This window comes from Anolis sagrei, chromosome 9 (assembly GCF_037176765.1).
Source record: "Anolis sagrei isolate rAnoSag1 chromosome 9, rAnoSag1.mat, whole genome shotgun sequence".
NCBI classification, from domain to species: Eukaryota; Metazoa; Chordata; class Lepidosauria; order Squamata; family Dactyloidae; genus Anolis; species Anolis sagrei.
Window position 1 is genome coordinate 9509363 of NC_090029.1, and position 21973 is coordinate 9531335.

The 21973-nt window shown below is 42.3% G+C and overlaps 1 protein-coding gene across 3 annotated transcripts in view; it reads left to right on the plus strand.

The window, feature by feature from the left end:
• The window catches only part of LINGO1 (leucine rich repeat and Ig domain containing 1), an 879967-nt gene that overhangs the window by 187749 nt on the left and 670245 nt on the right, over window positions 1-21973 (plus strand). Inside the window, exon 2 of one of the 3 annotated variants that reach the window (XM_067471268.1) lies at window positions 9347-9479. The exons of the other annotated variants lie outside the window; for them this stretch is intronic. The gene's annotated coding sequence lies outside the window, so the exon portion shown is untranslated. The remainder of the gene's footprint in view (window positions 1-9346; window positions 9480-21973) is intronic. 3 annotated transcript variants of the gene reach the window in all.

The window sequence follows — 21973 nt, forward strand, 5'->3', positions numbered from 1 at the left end:
AAAGAAAGAAGGGTAGAGATGGAAGGAAGGAGAGAAGGAGGGAGAGAAAGAGGGAAAGAAGGAGGGAAGGAGAAAAGGAAGGAAAGAAAGAAAGGTAGAGAAGGAAGGAGAGAAGGAAATAAAAAAAGTGAAAGAGGGAGGGAAGGAAGGAAGGAAGGAAGGAAGGAAGGAAGGAAGGAGAGAAGGAACAAAAAAGAGGAAGAGGGAGGGAAGGAAGGAAGGAAAGAGACAAGGAAGGATGGAACCAAAGAGAGAACATCAGGAGAGAATGCTTCTGGAATACAGCCATACAGCCCAAAATCTGGCATAGACACCAAGAACTGGGAAGCCCTGGACTTTGAGCGCTCCAGCTGGAGGTCAGCTGTGATCAGCAGTGCTGTGGAATTTGAAAAGGCACGGATGGAGGGTGAAAGAGAGAAATGTGCCAAGAGGAAGGCGCGCCAAGCCAACCCCAACCGGGACCGCCTGCCACCTGGAAACCGATGCCTTCACTGCGGGAGAAGATGCAGATCAAGAATCGGGCTCCACAGTCACCTACGGACCCACTGCCAGGACACTACACTTGGGAAACCCCCTCCCAGTAAGAAAAAAATCCTAAAAATCAGGGGATGACCCAAATATTATCAAACTTGGTGGGCTAACAGTGGTAGATGTGACCTCCAGTGGTAGATGTGACCTCCACGGACCCACCGCCAGGACACCGATCTTGGAAGACAATCCTACGCGGGCAACGAGGGATCTCTTAAGTAAAGTATGGCTTAATGATATGGAATCCATAATCTGGTGAGGCCCCATTGCCATTATCTGATGCCGAATACTGGCTCCTATCTCTCTATTCAAAGGACATTCCAGCTGGAGGAAAAGAGAAAGCTGCAGATTTCTTGTTTTTTCTTGTTTCCAGGCGAATGTTTGCCTATGGCTAAAATATCCGAAAAAGAAAGAGGGAAGAGCAGAAGAGCAGAAGTCAATTCAAGTACCATTGTTTTCTTCCTGTTAAGCCTATTGTTTACAAAAAAATATTTGGAATATTGATTGCCATTAGAATATAGACTCTTCGTCCTTTGCTGGCTTGTGTCAGAGGAATGGGGCAAAACTATATGCTTCTCCACTCCATCTTTTTTTTCTCTCCTATTGATTTCTTATTGACTCAGAAGCTGTACCGGAAGAAAGACAGTCTCTCCAATAAATGCATGTTATTTCTCTGTAAACACAAGCAAGCTGTGATCGCTCCACAAAAACGGCGACTTCTTTGAAGTCAGACCCGCAGAAATATTGGGATGTGGCAAAAGGAGAAATGCTGCCGGGACGTTTGGGGAATCCCTGCTCCTTGTCATCTCTTCTGAACCAACAACCTCCAATGGCTATTTGTCCTGCGAAAATGTCTCAGCATCAAAGTTGTTGTGTTCCTTTAGATTTCACTTACATTGTATTCCCATCTTTGTTTTTATTGTGTTGAGATACAAGGTTGTTTTTCTTTTTCTCCCTGCCTTGAAGACTATATCCGCTTATCCAGTAGGCCTGGGTAACAACGGGAAAAATTTGTTTCTAAAATCGATTCGTTTTTTGGGGGGTTTTGCGTTTTGTTATTTAAAATAATTACAAAATTTTCCTTTAAAAAAGTTCGATATTTACGAAATTTTGTAAATGTGAAAAAATTACAAAACAATAACGAATCGATTTCCGAAACAATAACTAATCGATTCGTTAATGGCGGACGCGACCTCACAATACGCTAAACAACCTCCAAATGGGACAGGGGGAAATTCTGAAGCTTAATTGAACCAAAAACAACTATAAAAACCCTTAGAAAACCAAAAACAACTATAAAACTTGCCCCAGACATGCGGAAATAATAACGAAACGACCTCAAAACGATAACGAAACGAATACAATAACGAAATACAAAACATTTACGAAACAATTTAAAAATTCGTTTTTTAAAAAAAATTGCTCCAGACTGGTTCGTTATCGTTTTGTAATTGAAAAATTAACGAATTTTTAACGAATTACGAATTAACGAAACGAAACCGCCCAGCCCTATTATCCAGCTCTTACTCAGACACAGCCCATGTACGTATCTTCTAGAGCAATGGTTCTCAACCTTCCTAATGCCGCAACCCCTCAATACAGTTCCTTATGTTGTGGTGACCCCCAACCATAAAATTATTTTCATTGCTACTTCATAACTGTAAATTTGCTACTGTTATGAATTGTAATGCAAATATCTGATTTTCTTTTCATGTCAGGAGCTACTTGAGAAACTGCAAGTCGCTTCTGGTGTGAGAGAATTGGCCGTTGACGTGCTGGCTGATACCCAAAAAGGGATAGGCTGGAGATGTCACTGCCTTGGTCCTTTCACTATTAGCTGCTACTTCCCGGCGGATGTCAGGTGGTGCAAAACAGTGTAATTTCTCCAGTGGTGTAGGGCGCGGACACCCCGTGACAATGCGGCAAGTCTCATTAAGAGCCACATCCACAGTTTTAGCGTGGTGAGATGTGTTCCACATTGGGCATGCGTACTCAGCAGCAGAGTAGCATAGCACAAGGGCAGATGTCTTCACTGTGTCTGGTTGTGATCCCCAGGTTGTGCCAGTCAGCTTTCGTATGATATTGTTTCTAATGCCCACTTTTTGCTTGATGTTCAGGCAGTGCTTCTTGTAGGTCAGAGCATGGTCCAGAATGACTCCCAGGTATTTGGGTGCGCTGCAATGCTCCAGTGGGATTCCTTCCCAGGTGATCTTCAGAGCTCGGGATGCTTGTCTGTTCTTAAGGTGAAAGGCACATGTCTGTGTTTTAGATGGGTTAGGGATCAGCTGGTTTCCCCTTTAATAGGCAGTAAGAGCACCTAGAGCTTCGGAGAGCTTCTGTCCAACCATCTCAAAGCTCCCTGCTTGAGCGGTAATGGCATAATCATCAGCATAGATAAAACTCTCTGTCCCTTCTGGCAGTGGCTGGTCATTTGTGTAAATGTTGAACATGGATGGAGCAAGCACGCTCCCCTGAGGCAGGCCGTTCTTCTGTTTCCGCCCTCTGCTTCTCTGGCCCTGGCACTCAACAAAAGAGCTCCTGTTTTGTAGCAGGTTTCCTATGAGGCGGGTGAGGTGGTAGTCCTTGGTGATATTATACATTTTTCTCAGGAGGAGGTGGTGCTGGTTCACAGTCTCATAGGCTGCTGACAAGTCTATGAAGACAGCTCCTGTGATCTGCTGCCTTTCAAAGCCATCTTCTATGTGCTGAGTCAGGTTCAGCACTTGCGATGTGCAGCTTTTGCCTTTCCTGAAGCCAGCTTGCTGTGGAATCAGACATGGGTCTATTTTTTCCATAATTCTATGCAAAATAAGTCTCTCCAGAACTTTGTAAGCATGGCATATCAGGGAGATAGCTTTTTGGATCATTACGGTCTTTGCCTGGCTTCAAGATGGCGATAACTCTTGCTTTCCTCCAGATTTTGGGGATCTGACAGAATGCTGTGCAGTTGTTCATCAGCTCCAGCAGCCAGCGCCTTGCTTTTGGACCAAAGTTCTTGATTTGTTCCATCCGTAGATCATCCAGGCCAGCTGCTTTGCCATTCTTACATTTATTGAGTGCCATGTCCAATTCAGTAGATATAAAGCATTCTGAACTCCACCAACAATAGAATTGGACCAGTCCTGGCACACAGAACTTCCATGACCAACAGCAAATACTGGGAGGGTCTGGTGGGCTTTGACCTTGAGTTTGGGAGATGTAGTTCATCTACATCCACAGAGAGGACTTTGGACTCAAGTTTTCATGAGGGTATTCTGGCCACTAGGGGGGCTGTCGCTTCACCATCCATTAGTGACAATGACGGAGTACTTCCTCATTCTTTTTGTTGTTTTTATTGCTTTTATTGTTTTTATATGTTAATATTTTAACTATATTTTATGTTGTTGGGGGCATTGAATTATGCCGATTGAAAACCGCCTTGATTCACCTTTGGGCTGAGAAAGGTGATACATAAATATGGTAAATAAATAAAATAAATAATAATTTTTGCATGGCTGCTGGAGATTTTTATGGTGTCGTAAATTAGTTGAATTAGCCTCCCTACATAAACGGTACCTCAATTTCCTACTTGACAGATGCAACTGTCTTCCGGGTTGCAGAGGTTGACCGCAAGCTATGCAATGGTCAGAAGTTCATTCCAACCCGGACTGGCTTCAAACTCATGACCTTTCAGTCAGTAGTTATCTTAATGCAACTGACTCCCAACTAGGTGCACCACAGTTGTGGTTTGGATGCTGGAATATGACTCTGGAAGTAAGGGTTCAGATCCCCTCTTAGTCATGAAAATCTGGGTGAACTTGATCATTCTCTTGACTTTAGAGCAGTGGTTCTCAACCTTCCTAATGCCGTGACCCCTTAATATAGTTTCTCATGTCATGGTGACCACCAACCATAACTCTAACATTATGAATCGCCATGTAAATAATGATCTTTAGGATGTATTTTCATTCACTGGAGCAAATTTGGCACAAATACCCGGTATACCCAAATTTGAATACTGGTGGGGTGGCCGGGGGGATTGATTTTGTCATTTGGAAGTTGTAGTTGCTGAGATTTCTAGTTAACATGTAAACAAAGAGCATTCTGAACCTCTCCAACAATGCAATTGAACCAAAGTTGGCACAGAGAACTTACATGACCAACAGAAAATACTGGAAGGGTTTGGTGGGCATTGACCTTGAGTTTGGGAGTTGTAGTTCGCCTACATCCAGAGAGCACTGTGGGCTCAAACAATGATGGATCTGGACCAAACTTGGCACGGATACCCAATATGCCCAAATGTGAACACTGATGGGCTTTGGGGAAAATAGACTTTGACATTTGGGAGTTGTACTTGCTGGGATTTATAGTTAACCTACAATCAAGCAGCGTTCTGAACCCCACCAATGATAGAAATGGGCCAAACTTCCCACACAGAACCCCCATGACCAACAGAAAATACTGTGTTTTCTGAAGGTCTTTGGCGACCCCTCTGACACCCCTTCGCGACCCACCCAGGGGTCCCGACTCCCAGGTTGAGAAACATTGCTTTAGTGGCTGTTGATGAATAAATCTTGCCAAAAACTTTACATCGCCAAAAGCTGGAAATGACTTGGAAGCACACAACAACAGTGACAACCTTGGACTAATGACTTCTTTTTGAATAAAGAAACCCTCACACTTTAACTTGGACTCTTTTTTTTGTTCATCACATCTGCAGTGTTGTGTACTTTGCATCCTAAAATATTAATTTCACCTAAAATGTAGCTAATCGATATCATATCATATTGTCTCTATCTATCTACCTGAGACCTGCATCTCAGAATTCAGAGAACTGCAAAAACCCAAGGAGAACACTTGTTTTGATCCCTGTATTGGTCCTGGAAACAGGAAGCAGGGCACTTTGCTTGGAAGTGCAGACCAAGCAAAATGCCAGAGCATCTCTAATGAGTTCCACTTTGGAAAGAAGGCCAGATAAAGGTGAACTTCAAAATCAGGAGAAACCAGGAGAGAATTCAGAAGTACTTCTCTTCCTTGTTGTTTTTCTTCTGCAGACATTGGTGAAGTCGAACATGACCCCGTCCTCCCCATAAGAGATAGTAACTTATAGTTTTGCTAAGGGCAAGGATGCCAGACTGGATAATAAGGGTTAAGCCTTGGTCAGTTTGGTGTATATCATTTAATAGGCTTGGCCGATCCAGTTTGTTAATTTCATAATTCGTTATTAATTCGTATTTAAATTAGCTTACGATCCAATATCGAGCCATGCAGGAATAGTGTGAGGAGTAATTAAGAATTGAAACAAATTTTCCAATTTTCGTAATTATTTTTGTAATTTTGTAATTATATTTTTTAATATACAATTGTAATATAATATATAATATAATGATATAATGATATAATATAATAATATAATATACATTATATATTATATTATATTACATTATATTATTGTACTATTATATTATAGTATTGTATATTAAATTATTATATTATATATTATATTACTATATTATTATTATATTATATTATAATTGTATAATATATGTAATATATTATAATATAATGTAATATAATATAATATAATCATATTATAATATAATATACAATAATATAATATAATCATATTAATATAATATAATATAATTAATATAATATTAGCTTCTGCCAACCTAGCAGTTCGAAAACATGCAAATGTGAGTAGATCAATAGGTACAGCTCCAACGGGAAGGTAACGGCACTCCATGCAGTCATGCCAGCCACATGACCTTGGAGGTGTCTACGGACAACGCTGGCTCTTCGGCTTAGAAATGGAGATGAGCACCACACCCCAGAGTCAGACATGACTGGACTTAACGTCAGGGGACTACCTTTACCTTTATAATATAATATAATATAATATAATATAATATAATATAATATAATATAATATAATATAATATAATATAGTTGTTTGTTTTATCACACCAACAGTCAACAACAGAGGGAGAGGGAAGCTTCAGAAGTTCCCCCTGTCCCGTTTGGAGGGTTTTTTAGCATATTGCGCAATCACGTCCGCCATTAATGAATCAATTCGTAATTTTACGAAATTTTGTATATTTCGAAATTTTTTAAAGTAAAATTTCGGAATTCTTTAAAAAAAACGAAGCGCAAGGGCCCCCTAAAAACGAAACGAATTTAGAACCAAATTTTTCCGTGGTTACCCAAGCCTATCATTTAATCAAGGCTTTATGCTCTATTTTCTTATGTTTACAGCAGAAAGTAACCAATTTATTACTAAAAATCATGCCACAAAAGTATTTGAATTTTCCCATCTGAGGCACACCTGGGCTCCTGATGGTCCTCCATCTCACAAACAAGGGACTCTCTTTCCCCCTCATGGATATTTCCCTTTATGGACCTTCCTATGAATAATATGAACTATGGACACTAGAGGAAGGTAGTTGGGTTTACTCTCTGTATTATCATATTTTCATATTTTTTCCTGTATTTCTATATTTCCCCTCATGTTTCCTGACCTTGCCCTGAACCCTTTACCCCCTTCCCCTCTCCTTGGGGGAAATCTACAAGGAAGCTGCCCTGCCTCTGGAAAAGCAATCAGCAATCATGAAAAGACCCTTCTCTTTGGACATTCTTTGCATGGACAATAGTAAAGGAAATCCTTTTGTCTTCAGAGTTGGGCCACCATTAGGATTTCTGTTTGGCAGACTTTTTAATCATATAACAATGGGGGGAATATGACCTTAGGAAAGTCCTCTTTTCCTCCAAGCTGTTTTTCTTTCAAACTTCTCCACAAAGAACTTCCACCCAAGTCTTCCCCTTTGTGTCATATCTGATGGCGACAGGAAAACCCGGATTTCTTTAACATATGTTTATTGCCTTCACTCATGAACACAATAGAATGGCTTGGCTGGCAGACCCCCCACCCGGATCTCGCTAAGCCTCAGGGACAATCTTGTCATAATCCAATCCAGAATGCATTGTCTCCCTTCATCCCACCTCCCTCCCTTCTGATTCGCTGGAGTGTCAAGGCAGCAGGAGCCTCCTGATAGGCTCTGGCACCCCGCAAAAGCCCTGTGATTGGCCCTGATGTATGGGGGATGGCCAAGCCTCCTCCCAGCTGTTTGCGTGTCAGTCAATCCCCTTCGAGCTGGGCGGGATGGGGGAGTGGGAATTTTGAAACTCACAACTCTGCATTTTCTATAAAAATTGCCTTTACTTCTGTAACCACATGCTCTGCTTGGCGAATGATTGCTGCTCTGCATCCTTTTCAGCTGAATCGCAAATAAAACATCTCGGTGGCACTTCCTTCAACTTGGTGAGACCTTTTATTGGGAAAAATCAGGGATTGGGTGCTTCTCTGTCTCGCCAGGGAAAAAGAACTCTTTGATGAGTCTAACTGGTCTCTGCCTACTGGCAAAGACCACTAAATTCCTGCTCTATAACATTGGTGATGATAGCTGTGCTGCTTTTTTAAAGGCCTTGCCAACAATCCCATCATTAGCATGGCACCCCCCCCCCCCCCCTGTTCCATGGGTTTTCTCAGTTTTGGTTCTATCTTTTGGCAGACCGGCTCTAGGCTAGTGTGGTATCCAACCGTGTGTTGAGCTTCATCCCTGAAGCTGGGCTCTCATTAGCTGCCTTCATGTCTAGCTTGTTTTGAAATGGCTCGGTTTACTTTTCACTGGAAGGGGCATCACACCATAAGTCCGAATGGGGCTTGACAGGTCCCCATGCATGCTACTGACATGTGCCCAGGCCACAGGGCTTGCTTGAGCAAACTGCCTATTCCGATTAGGTCAGGCCACTACAAATATGTATTCTTGCTAAGTACAGTTTTGGTCAGGAAAAGGACCACTCCTTTGCATAGGTAGCTCCAATTTGAGGGTTTGGTGATGGTCACATGGTGGGTATTGGGATGTTAGCTTCATGTTGCAGATAAATAAATAAATAAATAAATAATGTATTGTCGAAGGCTTTCATGGCTGGAATCACTGGGTTCTTGTAGGTTTTTTCGGGCTATAGGGCCATGTTCTAGAGGCATTTCTCCTGATGTTTCGCCTGCATCTATGGCAAGCTTCCTCAGAGGTAGTGAGGTCTGTTGGAAATAGGAAAATGGGTTTATTAGGGCTGGGCGGTTTCGTTTCGTTAATTCGTAATTCGTTAATAATTCGTTAATTTTTTCAATTACAAAACGATAACGAACCATTCTGGAGCAATTATTAAAAAAACCGAATTTTCAAAAACGTTTTGTAAATGCTTCATATTTCGATATTGTATTCGTTTCGTTATTGTTTTGAGGTCGTTTCGTTATTATTTCCGCATGTCTGGGCCAGTTTTATGGTTTAATTAGTGAAAAAAAATTATAATATCACACCAACAGTCAACAACAGAGGGAGAGGGAAGCTTCAGAAGGTTTTGGAGGTTTTTTAGCGTATTTCGTGGTCGCGTCCGCCATTAACGAATCGATTCGTTATTGCTTCGGAAATCGATTCGTTAATTTTTTACCATTTACGAAATTTCGTAAATATCGAACTTTTTAAAAGGAAAATTTTGTAATTATTTTAAATATCGAAACAAAAAAAAACCCCCCAAATACAAATCGATTTTAGAAACAAATTTTTCCGTTGTTACCCAGGCCTAGAGTTTATATATCTGTGGAATGACTGGGGTGGGGCAAAAAGCTCTCTGCTGAAGCTAGGTGTGAATGTTTCAGCTGACCACCTTCATTAGCATTTGAAGGCCTGGCTGAGCCTGGGAAGCAAAACAGCAGAGAGGAAACAACCAGGCACATCTTAACGCCTCTCAACAGAACATTTTCTGTTGAACATTTTCCCAGGAAGCTCTGGTGTGGGCTGGTTCATGAGGTCACGAAGAGTTGGAAGCAACTGAACGAATGAACAACTGAATGGTCAACCGAGGACACCCTCTCTTCCGCAATGCTTCCATTGTACCACACTTACAACAATAGGGTGAGTTGAGATATCCTAACCTCATGGCCAACCTCAAGATAATTGGCCGTTAGTTTCTTGTACAGTGAGAGCCATATGTCCTTTCTTGCTATCCCCATAAATCTCACTTCTTCATCCCACCCTCCACTCCATGTTGTCTTTCCAAAGCCCAATTACGAAATAGTTCCGTCGCCCTCTGCACAGCCTTTCGCAAGGTTGGGACATTGCCATGTTTTGCTCCACCGACTTTCCAGCAATTATCTCCCTCGCAAAGCCTGAGGTTACAGTTGTACAAATTGATGCGCTCGCCACTGATTTTTCATAAAACAATTAATGCACACATTCTTTCCATTCTATTGGACGGTGTTATACTCTGTATTGTCGAAGGCTTTCATGGCTGGAATCACTAGGTTCTTGTGGGTTTTTTTCGGGCTATATGGCCATGTTCTAGAGGCATTTCTCCTGACGTTTTGCCTGCATCTATGGCAAGCATCCTCAGAGGTGAGGTCTGTTGGAACTGGGAAAAAGGGTTTATATTAGGGCTGGGCAGTTTCGTTCGTTATTTTCGTAATTCGTTATTAATTCGTTATTTTTTATATAACGAAGCGATATTGAACCATTCAGGAGCAACTAAAAATCGAAACGAATTTTTCAATTCGTTTCGTAATTGTTTCGAAATCATTTCGAAATCGTTTCGTTATTATTTCCGCATGTCTGGTGCAAGTTTTATAGTTGTTGTTTGTTTTATCAGTGGAAAAAAAATATAATTATCACACCAACAGTCAACAACAGAGGGAGAGGGAAGCTTCAGAAGTTCCCCCTGTCCCATTTGGAGGTTTTTTTAGCGTATTGCACAGTCGCGTCTGCCATTAACGAATAGATTCGTAATTGTTTCGTAATTGTTTCGTAATTTCCGAAATTTTGTAAATTTTGAACTTTTTTAAAGAAAAATTTCGGAATTCTTTTAAATATCGAAATGCAAAAACCCCCTAAAAACGAATCGAGTTTAGAAACAAATTTTTCCGTGGTTGCCCAGCCCTAGTTTATATATCTGTGGAATGACCAGGGTGAGACAAAGGACTTTTGTCAGCTAGGTGTGAATATTTCAACTGACCACCTTGATTAGCATACAATGGGCTGACTGTTCCTGGAGCAAACTCTTCTTGAAAGGTAATTAGATGTCCCTGCCTGTTTCCTCTCTGTTGTTTTTGCTGTTGCAATTTTTGAGTTTTTTAATACTGGTAGCCAGATCTTGTTCATTTTCATGGTTTCCTATTTTTTGTTGAAATTGTCCACATGTTTGTGTATTTCAATTGCTTCTCTGTGTAGTCTGACATGGTGGTTGTGAGAGTGGTCCAGCATTTTTGTGTTCTCAAATAAAATGCTGTGTCCAGGTTGGTTCATCAGGTGCTCTGCTATGGCTGATTTCTCTGGTTGGAGTAGTTTGCAGTGCCTTTCATGTTCCTTGATGCGTGTCTGGGCGCTGTGTTTGGTGGTCCCTATGTAGACTTGTCCACAGCTGCATGGTATACGGTAGACTCCTGCAGAGGTGAGAGGATCCCTCTTGTCCTTTGCTGAATGTGGCATGTGTTGGATTTTCTTAGTAGGTCTGTAGGTGGTTCGTATGTTGTGTTTCCTCATCAGCTTCCCTATGCGGTCAGTGGTTCCCTTGATGTATGGCAAGAACACTTTTCCTCTGGGTGGATCTTTGTCTTGACTCTCGTGGCTTGTTCTCGGTTGTCTTGCAGCTCTTCTGATGTCTGAGGTGGAGTCTCCATTGGCCTGGAGAGCCCAGTTGAGGTGGTTCAGTTCATCTTGGAGGAGGTGGGGTTCATAGATTCTTTTTGCACGGTCTGCCAAGGCTTTAATGGTGCTTCTTTTTTAACTTGGGTGATGGTTGGAGTTTTGATGTAGATATCTATCTGTGTGTGGGGGGGGGGGGGGGGTGGGGAGGGTTCTGTAAATGGTGTGACCCAATTGTTGATCTGATTTACGGATGACTAGGACGTCTCGAAAAGGCAGTCTTCCTTCGTTTTCTTTTTCCATGGTGAACTGGATGTTTGGGTGGATGCTGTTCAGATGGTCCAGGAACCTGTTGAGTTCTTCTTCTCCATGGCTCCAAATGGTGAAAGTGTCATCCACATATCTGAACCATGTAGTGGTTATACTCTGCTTGAAAATGTGCCTCTTGCTTTTCCGAGCTGAAGGGAGAGAGGACGTCGCTAAGCAAACTCTCCTAATTGTTCTTGCGAATATAGAAGCATTAAACCCAAAGTGCTCTCAGCATTGCCTATTAGGGATGCTAATAAACACCGGCGTGAAGGACTGAAGAAACAAACACACACACAAACACGCCTTTACATATTCTATATTGCATGTACTCCCAGGTTCTGCAAAGTCTACAAGAAACCTCTTAATATTCCTACTCCTTGGAGAGAGATTTAGCAAGAGCACTGAACATCAATTTAATCCTGTAGGATATTCATCCCGCAATCTCACCACCAAGGTCCTGGGTTTAGAGAACCCCGGTAGAACCATCTACTGTGATTGCATATGGAGCTGTCAATCACAAAGCTATGTCTTCTCTGATTATCTTTCTGGTTTGTTGTTTTGTCTATACCAGGCATGGATAAACTCTGGCCCTCCAAGTGTTTTGGAGGCACAGATTGTTGTGACTCAGGTCCCAAAGATTGCCCAACACAGCAGATTAAGAGTTAACAAAAGTCTTTAATGAGTCTTTAACAGGCTAGCAGCACTTAAACAGCAATGCTACTTAGTAGGCCTGGGCGGTTTCGTTTCGTTAATTCGTAATTCGTTAATAATTCGTTAATTTTTTCAATTACAAAACGATAACGAACCATTCTGGAGCAATTATTTAAAAAAACGAATTTTTAAATACGTTTTGTAAATGCTTCGTATTTTGTTATTGTGTTTGTTTCGTTATTGTTTTGAGGTCGTTTCGTTATTATTTCCGCATGTCTGGGCCAGTTTTATGGTTTAATTAGTGAAAAAAAATTATAATATCACACCAACAGTCAAGAACAGAGGGAGAGGGAAGCTTCAGAAGTTTTTGGAGGTTTTTTAGCGTATTTCGCGGTCGCGTCCGCCATTAACGAATCGATTCGTTATTGTTTCGGAAATCGATTCGTTAATTTTTTACCATTTACGAAATTTCGTAAATATCGAACTTTTTTAAGGGAAAATTTTGTAATTATTTTAAATATCGAAACAAAAAACCCCCCCAAATACAAATCGATTTTAGAAACAAATTTTTCCGTTGTTACCCAGGCCTACTACTTAGCAAAACAAAAGGACCTTCGTGCAGGTGAACAATAACAGAGATAAACCGGATTATCCCAGGACTCAGTCTCAGGAAAAAGGAAAACTGGAGCAAAAACAAACAGTGGCAAAAGCGGAGTCGAACAGTCCTGGGTCGATAATGGAGACAGGCAACAAACAAAGTCCGGCAGGCAGATGACGTGGTCCAGAGACGTTCCAAAAGCAGGGGCAAGTCACTCACGTAGTTCCAGTCCGAAGTCAAGATACACGAAGACAAGATAGCTGGATTCTCAGGACCCAAATGGAGGTTAGGCAGAACAAGACACCCGATACAACGCTTTGTCCTCTGCAAAGCTACACATCCCAGAACCCCCATTTTATTAGCAATCGCTATCGCTAGATTGATCCTCATCACTAGCATCTGGGTCATTTCCTTCAGCTGCTGGCTCATTACTCCGCCATCTCTGCCAGCGTTGATCCAAACCAAGATCCTGCCAAGATGTACCTGCCTGCCATGTATGTTGGAATCCCTCAAACTCGTCACTAGACATGGGCTGTGTACATATGTCCTGAATTTCCCTAACCCGAGTCCAGTCCAATTCCGCCTCCATTTCCCCATTACTGGCTTCCAGTTCATCTGAACTGGAATTGTCAACTGTATCTTTAATCAGTTTACTCATAGTTTCTTCATCACTATCAGACTCACTGGCAACTCGCTTTACTCCCCAGCAATCCAATTCCTCCAAATCCTCGGGTCCAAACCCTGCAAAATCTTCCGTGTCGCTAGGTGCCAAAATAATATCTCGAATACGCTTCAGCTGATCCAGCTCTGACTCAGCATCACTCCTCCTTCTCCTACAACCGGTAGTAGTTTCACTGCCAAGACGCTGAGCCTCAACACAGATACTGAGGGATGGTGTAATGACTCTTACCTAGTAGGCCGAAGTAAAAGCCTGGGATGTCAATGAGGCAGACCTCCATTTTGGGAGTGTAAGCCAGGGAAGCAGACATCTTGAGAGTGGAAAGTTAGAAGAGGGGAGGAGCTGGAGGTCTCCTGGGATTGGCTAGAGCAGATGGGAGGAGCCAAGTCTTGGGAGGGAAAAATGTCAGCTTCTAAGAGAGAAGAGGAGTTGAGATTTGGGATCGGAAGAGAGAAGAGGTATTTTTGAGATTAGGTTTTTCTGATAGAGAGCATTTGTGGCAGGCAAAGCTGCATTGTTGGCCAGAAGGGTCAAGTAGCCTCCTGTGGGTGTTAACACAAGTGGACTGCTCTCTGGGTGGAGTAGATTAGTTGTAGAGTACTCTGATTAGAGTGAGCTAATTGCATTGCTTACTTAGGTGATCCCTCATTGGACGAGTAAGATGGTCTTCCATTATGGGTTTCCTTGTGGGTCCGCATGTGGCTGTGGAGCCCTATTCTTGCTCTGCATCTTCTTCCGCAGCGTGGGCATTGGTTTCCAGGTAGAAGGCGGTCCCGGTTGGGGTTGGCTTGATGCGCCTTCCTCCTGGCACGTTTCTCTCTTTCACCCTCCACTCGTGCCTCCTCGAATTTTGCAGCACTGCTGGTCACAGCTGACCTCCAACTGGAGTGCTCAAGGGCCAGGGCTTCCCAGTTCTCAGTGTCTATGCCAGAGTTTTTAAGGTTGGCTTTAAGGCCATCTTTAAATCTCTTTTCCTGTCCACCAACATTCCGTTTTCCGTTCTTAAGTTCAGAGTAGAGCAACTGCTTTGGGAGACGGTGGTCAGGCATCCGGACAATGGGGCCAGCCCAGCGGAGTTGATTTTGGAGGACCATCGCTTCAATGCTGGTGGTCTTTGCTTCTTCCAGCACACTGATGTTTGTCCGCTTGTCTTCCCAGGAAATTTGCAGGATTTTCCGGAGGCAACACTGATGGAATCGTTCCAGGAGTTGCATGTGACGTCTGTAGACAGTCCACGTCTCACAGGCATATAGCAGGGTTGGGAGGACAATAGCTTTATAGACAAGCACCTTGGTATCCCTACGGATGTCCCGGTCCTCAAACACTCTCTGCTTCATTCAGGAAAATGCTGCACTTGCAGAGCTCAGGCGGTGTTGTATTTCGGCATTGATGTTGACTTTGGTGGAGAGGTGGCTGCCAAGGTATATATAATAACCCAGTGTAGAGCTTTTATACCGTGTAGAGATTTTTTTATACATGTGGCAGAGGCAGGATTGATCTATAATAGTGTGTGACTCAGCAAAGGTTCCTTCCATTCCTTTATACTGGTGTCAGCAGATGGGATGTGATATTCCCCCCTACGGTAAAGGTTTTCCTCCTTTTCCCCCCCTTTTTCAATCTTTTATAGATGACAATTCCAGACTTGATTCTAATAGAAACCTCCTTGGCAGCTTTACCAGGTTTCAGTATTTCTCAAGGTGTTAAAGGTCCTGAACTGTCTTGAGTTGCATGTCCTGAACTGTCCAAATCTTGAATCTATGTCAGGAATAGGGCTCCAGGTCCTAAACTTCTATTGGGAATAAGGTTCCAAATCCTGAATTATCCAACTTCTCAACCTAAGTTGGAAACAGACTTCCAGATCCTGAACTATCCAGATCTTTGACCTATGGTGGGATTAAGTTTCAATGTCTGGAGCTACCCAGGTTCTGAACCGATGTTGGGAGTAGGGCTCCATGTTCTGAACCTTCCCAGTTCTGAATCTATGTTGGGAATGGGGTTCCATGTTCTGAAGCATCCAAGTTCTGAATCTATGTTGAGAATAGGGTTCCAGGTCCTCAACTATCTAGGTTCTGAACTGATGTTGGGAATAGCGTTCCACGTCTGGAACCATTCCAGTTCTGTATCTATGTTGGGAATAGTGTACCATGTTCTGAAGCATCCAAGTTCTGAATCTATGTTGAGAATAGGGTTCCAGGTCCTCAACTATCTAGGTTCTGAACTGATGTTGGGAATAGCGTTCCACGTCTGGAACCATTCCAGTTCTGTATCTATGTTGGGAATAGTGTACCATGTTCTGAAGCATCCATGTTCTGAATCTATGTTGAGAATAGAGTTCCAGGTCCTCAACTATCTAGGTTCTGAACTTATGTTGGGAATAGGGTTCCAGGTCCTGAACCATCCCAGTTCTGAATCTATGTTAGGAAAAGTGTTTCAAGTCCTCAACTATCCATGTTCTGAACCCATGTTGGGAATAGGGTTCGAGGTCCTGAGCCATCCGTGTTCTGAATCTATGTTGGGAAAAGGGTTCCAGGTCCTCAACTATTCAGGTTCTCAACTGATGTTGGGAATAGGGTTCCAAGTCCTGAACCATCCCAGTTCTGTGTCTATGTTGGGAATAGAGTCCCATATTCTGAAGCATCCAAGTTCTGAATCTATGTTGAGAATAGAGTTCCAGGTCCTCAACTATCTAGGTTCTGAACTGATGTTGGGAATAGCGTTCCAGGTCTCGAACCATTCCAGTTCTGAATCTATGTTGGTAATAAGGTTCCAGGTCCTCAACTATCCAGGTTCTGAACCTCTGTTGGGAATAGGATTCCATGTTCTGAACCATCCCAGTTCTGAATCTATGTTGGGAAAAGGGTTCCAAGTCCTCAACTATCCAGGTTCTGAACTTATGTAGGGAATAGGGTTCCATGTTCTGAACCATCCCAGTTCTGAATCTATGTTGGGAAAAGGGTTCCAGGTCCTCAACTATTCAGGTTTTGATGTTGGGAATAGGGTTGCAAGTCCAGAACAATGTAGATCCCAAACCTCTATTGCAAATAGGATTCCAGGTCTTGAACTATCCAAGTCTAGAACCTATATTGGGAATAGGGTTCTGGGTCTATTAAACTATGGGGTATTCTTGATTTTGGAGGAGACAGAACATTTTCCTCAGAGGTTTTTTAAAATTCTTTTTCAGTACAGTGGCGGTTTTCTTAAACCATAAGCTAGGAGTAGGCCATTGAGCAAATGGAACCTGAGGCAGTCATATTATGAAAGAACTTCTGAAGGTCATTGTTCCTTCTCCGTTGTATCCTCCTCCTCTTTCTCTATTTAGACCAATCTCCCCCCTCTCCCCCAAGCCAGGTGGTCTAAAATTTAAAACAAATTCAACATCATTTTTAAACAACAGAATGAACATTAACATTGAGTTTAATTACTAACAATGCGAAAACAATTTAAAACATGCAATTAAAATGTCAAACAGTAGTTTCAAAGAGTGCAATTAAAACGGTACAGCACACTCTTAAAAGTCCTTTCCGGGAAAAATAAAAGCCCTTCAGTTCTCAAAATCCCATTGGAGTTTTTTTTAAAAAGGAACTTTACCTACCATAAAAAGAACAGCGAGGAGGAGCACATTCTGGCCTCCCTAGGAAGGCAGACCCATAGCCTAGGGGCATCTCCACAAATTCTGCCGGTGAAATGGGCTGTGGTGGAGAATTTTATTCAGCTCATGAACCAAATTCAATTCCAGAGAAGTTTCAGAAGGATGCATTTCCCCTGCGGTGTGTGTGAAAACAAAGGCAAAAAGTTGAGGACCTCAAATGCAAGGTCATTATACTTTGAAACTCTTCCTAACCTGGAAAGAAGTGATGAGTGGAGTGCTGCAGGGTTCCATCCTGGGCCCGGTCCTGTTCAACATCTTTATTAATGACTTAGATGAAGGGCTAGAAGGCATGATCATCAAGTTTGCAGACGACACCAAATTGGGAGGGAGAGCCAATACTCCAGAGGACAGGAGCAGGATGCAAAACGATCTTGACAGATTAGAGAGATGATTGGCCAAAACTAACAAAATGAAGTTCAACAGTGACAAATGCAAGATACTCCACTTAGTAGGCTTGGGTGGTTTCGTTCGTTAATTTCGTAATTCGTTATTAATTCGTATTTAAATTAGCTTACGATCCAATATTGAGCCATGCAGGAATAGTGTGACGAGTAAATTAGATTCGAAACAATTTTTTCAATTTATTTATAAAGCTGCTGGACATTAAGGACATGGACAAGCTCACATTTTACTTGAAGAAAAGCAACGGGAACCCAATGAGACAAACAGACTGGAAATTGGTGGAGGAGTATGTGAAAAGTAAGATGGAAGAAAGAACTGCCTAAGGATTACAATGGAGTAGTCAAAAAGAAATTGTAACAAAATTAAAGGTCAAAAAGTCATTATGACCCCAACTCACAACAAAAAGTTGATGGGTCATAATGATAGGGAACAAGTAATAAACCCGATGGAATGCAAAATGGAAGTCTTTTTTAAACTTGTTGGATGTTAGGTGTATAGTATGTATTTGGTGTACCTTCTGTGTAATTATTGTGATGTCTTAGTTTGTCTTAGTATGTCTGTATATCGATGTCTTTTAACTGTTTACAAAATGCAATAAAGATTATATTTTTTTAAAAAAGATTCGAAACAATTTTTTCAATTTATTTCGTAATTATTTTGTAATTATTTCGAAATTATTTCGTAATTATTTCGTAATTATTTTCGCATGTCTGGTGCAAGTTTTATAATTGTTGTTTGTTTTATCACACCAACAGTCAACAACAGAGGGAGAGGGAAGCTTCAGAAGTTCCTCCTGTCCCATTTGGAGGTTTTTTTTAGCATATTGCGCATTTGCGTCCGCCATTAACGAATCGATTCGTAATTTTACAAAATTTCGTATATTTCGAAATTTTTTTAAAGGAAAATTTCGGAATTATTAAGAAAAACGAAAACGCAAGGGCCCCCTAAAAACAAAACGAGTTTAGAACCAAATTTTTCCGTGGTTACCCAAGCCTACCACTTAGGCAGAAAGAACGAAATGCAAAGATACAGAATGGGGGACGATGATGCCTGGCTCGAGAGCAGGACGTGTGAAAAAGATCTTGGAGTTCTTGTGGACAACAAGTTAAACATGAGCCAACAATGTGATGTGGCGGCAAAAAAAGCCAATGGGATTTTGGCCTGCATCAAGAGGAGCCTAGTGTCTAGATCTAGGGAAGTAATGCTACCCCTCTATTCCGCTTTGGTTAGACCACACCTAGAATATTGTTTCCAATTCTGGGCACCACAATTGAAGAGAGATATTGACAAGCTGGAATGTGTCCAGAGGAGGGTGACTAAAATGATCAAGGGTCTGGAGAACAAGCCCTATGAGGAGCGGCTTAAGGAGCTGGGCATGTTTAGCCTGAAGAAGAGAAGGCTGAGAGGAGATAAGATAGCCATGTATAAATATGTGAGAGGAAGTCACAGGGAGGAGGGAGCAAGCTTGTTTTCTGCTTCCTTGGAGACTAGGACGCAATGGAACAATGGCTTCAAACTACAAGAGAGGAGATTCCATCTGAACATGAGGAAGAACTTCCTGACTGTGAAAGCCGTTCAGCAGTGGAACTCTCTGTCCCAGAGTGTGGTGGAGGCTACTTCTTTGGAAGCTTTTAAACAGAGGCTGGATGGCCATCTGTCAGGGGTGATTTGAATGCAATATTCCTGCTTCTTGGCAGAATGGGGTTGGACTGGATGGCCCATGAGGTCTCTTCCAACTTTTTGATTCTATGATCCCATGAGACATGTTAGAATGGGGAAAGTGGGGTGTTTGCAAATCCTGGAAACCTACCAAAGTGTGAGTTATGGGTCTGGCTAGCTTGGGAAGCTCAAAACTGGGACCCCCACAAAGATGGATCCAGCTGAAGAGCCCAAGATCCATTATGCCGGCTCCGTACTATCGTATAGGGAATTCCTCTGTTGTTGTTGATGGCCTTCAAAATGTATCTGGAATATGGTGATCCTATAGTGACTTTAAATGGAGTTTTCTAGGACTGAGAACGTGTGACTGACCCAAGACTACCCAATGGGTTCCCATGGTTGAGTAAGAACTTGAAGTCTGGTTTCCAGAATGGAAGTCCTACCTCTTGAACCACACCTCGCTCTTGGTGATCCTATGGTGACTTTAAATTGAGTTTTCTAGGACTGAGAATGTGTGACTGACCCAAGACTACCCAGTGAGTTCCCATGGTTGAGTAAGAACCTGAACCCTGGTCTCCAGAATGGAAGTCCTACCTCTCGAGCCACTACACCTGGCTCTTGGGGAAAATTATAAGTGTCTCTCTAGATTTCTGATTTTGATTTTTCTCTAATTTGATCATTCACAGATTTGATTTGAAATATCATTTCATGAAATCTCTAGGTCCTCCAGTGGTCAACTTGGAGAACCTAGGGACATTGGCAAGCTTAGGGATGTCTAGGCTCATATTAGAAACCTTGGGATCCCTCAGCATGACTACAGGATGTAAAGGTTCTTCCACTGGGTCACCTAGGGTTGTCTAGGCTCTCTCTAGAAATCTTGATATTCTCCAACATGACTGGAGGATCTAAAGGTTATCCCACTGAATAACCTAGGCGCTCTCTAGAAATCTTTAGATCCTCCAGCATGACTGGATGATCTAAAGGTTCTCCTAATTGACAACCTAGGGACTTCTGGGCTCTCTCTAGAAATCTATAGATCCTCCAGCATGATTACAGGATCTAAAGGTTCTCCCACTAAATAAACTAGGGTTGTCTAGGCTCTCTCTAGAAATCTTGATATCCTCCAACATGATTGGAGGATCTAAAGGTTCTTCCACTGAATAACCTAGACACTCTCTAGAAATCTATAGATCCTCCAGCATGACTAGAAGACCTAAAAGTTCTTCCACCAGGTAACCTAGGGATGTGTAGGCTCTCTCTAGAAATCTTTAGTTTCTCCAACATGACTGGAGGATCTAAAGGTTATCCCACTGAATAACCTAGGCACTCTCTAGAAATCTTTAGATCCTCCAGCATGACTGGAAGATCTAAAGGTTCTCCTAATGGACAACCTAGGGACTTCTGGGCTCTCTCTAGAAATCTATAGATCCTCCAGCATGACTAGAGGATCTAAAGGTTCTCCCACTAAATAAGTTAGAGCTGTTTAGGCTCTTTAGAAATCTTGACATCCTCCAACATGACTGGAGGATCTAAAGGTTCTCCCACTGAATAACCTAGGCGCTCTCTAGAAATCTTTAGATCCTCCAGCATGACTGGATGATCTAAAGGTTCTCCTAATTGACAACCTAGGGCTGTCTAGGCTCTCTCTAGAAATCTTGATATCCTCCAACATGACTGGAGAATCTAGATTCTCCCACTGAATAACCTAGGCACTCTCTAGAAATCTTTAGATCATCCAGCATGACTGGGAGGATCTAAAGGTTTTCCTAATGGACAACCTAGGGACTTCTAGGCTCTCTCTAGAAATCTATAGGTCCTCCAGCATGACTAGAGGATCTAAAGGTTCCTCCATTGAATAACCTAGGCACTCTAGAAACTTTAGATCATCCAGCATGACTGGGGGTCTAAAGGTTCTCCTAATGGACAACCTAGGGACATCTAGGCTCTCTCTAGAAATCTATAGATCCTCCAACATGACTACAGGATCTAAAGGTTCTCCCATTAAATAACCTAGGGTTGTCTAGGCTCTCTCTAGAAATCTTGATATCTTCCAACATGACTGGAGGATCTAAAGGTTCCACTGAATAACCTAGACAGGTTCTCCTACTGGATAACCTAGGCTCTCTCTAGAAATGTGTAGATCCTCCAGCATGAATGGAGGATCTAAAGTTTCTCCCACTGCATAACCTAAGGACTTCTAGGCTCTCTCTAGCAATATTAAATTCCTCTAGAGATTTCTAGAGAGAACCTAGGTTTCCCAATAGGATTTTATGACCAGTTTCCAAGGACCTAGAGATGTCTACAGAGGTGTTTTCTGAAGTTAAAAAAAATACTGGGTAGAGTTGACCTGCTTTAGCTAGACCTCCTTGAAACGCCCACGGTGTTTACCAACTGCAACCTCTCTGAGATGCAAAGGGTCGGGACCATGGACAGCTCATGAAAGCTGCTTTTGGAAGCCATCTGGAAACCTGACAGATTCTCCCCCTTCAGAACGGAGTATTCAATAGACAGAGCCGGCAAAGGACTCGCCTATGCATTCTCGTATCGGCATTTCTGGGAAGATTATGGTGCAATTAGATTTGATTGGGAGGTTGAAAGAAAGGGCTATTTTCCCACTTTCCCTGGAGGTAATCTTCCTCTCAAACGAGTCACAGCAAGAGTTCTGGGCCGTGAGCAATCAAGCAGCACTCAAAGCACTTAAAATTGTTTTATGTTTAAAGAAGGGGAAGAAGAAAAAAACAACAACAGTGGCAAAGATGCCGTCTTGTAGATGGCGAGCAACTGGGGGGGATTTTTCGTGCAACCTGAGTTACCCTATGATATGA